We start from the raw sequence: 959 nt of genomic DNA, 5'->3' as shown, positions 1-959 counted from the left end.
TCAGTGTCTGATGTAGATTAAGGTCAGAAGTCCTACCCTGCTTTGTCTACATACAGGACAAAAATGTACAATGCCTGTTTGTTGCCCACCATTTTTGTACTTTTTAACTGTTCAAAAATTGCATTTATATTTTGCAATCATTGATAATCATGACTTTATTTTAACCGCTAGTAATTGTAGAGGGGGTTTTTTTTGTTGTTGTATCTGCAGCCTTATCTGAATGTTCTCTTCCTTGATTATTCATTGTTAATTTATGACTGTAGAAGATATGTATGCCTCAGCCTTCTACGGACCTAAGTGACACAACTGCAAATGATCTGCTTTAAACTGGATGGGTTTATAATTTATATAAAAGTCAGTTTCGTTACAAATCAGTATTGCTGCCTCTTTCATTTTTCTGCCTAGATTGTCTGGAAATGACTGAAGTGTGTGCCTACATCATCTAGTTCTGTCAGCCCCTTGGTGAAGACAGATTATCCTGGTGCAGGGCAAGCAGAAAATCAAGTTATGTGCAAAGAGGGGAGGAGGTTGAAATGCTTATTGCTTTCCACCTGCAGGCTGGGTTCAGAAGGATGACTGCTGGGGGAAGTTTGGATGTGTCTGTTCTTTGATATGATCATCTGTCAATCTGCTGTTGAGGCTTGCTTGTACTTCATCCTGGCTTTCAGTGATAAGTACACAAGATACCTCCTCTAGTAGCACAAAAAAATCTAAAGTGCTTGAGAGGGCTGTGGCAATGCTATGGCAGTGGCCACCATGCCTGGCCTGCTGCTGCATATAAATGTATTATGCACCACCAGCTGCTCTCTCCTCTCTAACTCTTCCTGCTAATCTCTGCGTGGCCGTAGCGCTGAGGGCTGTCCCTGCAGGGCCAGACCCTGCAACCTGCCCTTTCGCCTGCCTTCATCTCCTGTGGACTTGCTGCTGGAAGCCGCCCGCTTGTATTTATATTTGTGGCG

This window comes from Charadrius vociferus, unplaced genomic scaffold, assembly GCF_000708025.1.
Source record: "Charadrius vociferus isolate BGI_N301 unplaced genomic scaffold, ASM70802v2 scaffold332, whole genome shotgun sequence".
NCBI classification, from domain to species: domain Eukaryota; kingdom Metazoa; phylum Chordata; class Aves; order Charadriiformes; family Charadriidae; genus Charadrius; species Charadrius vociferus.
This window is presented reverse-complemented; position numbering follows the sequence as displayed.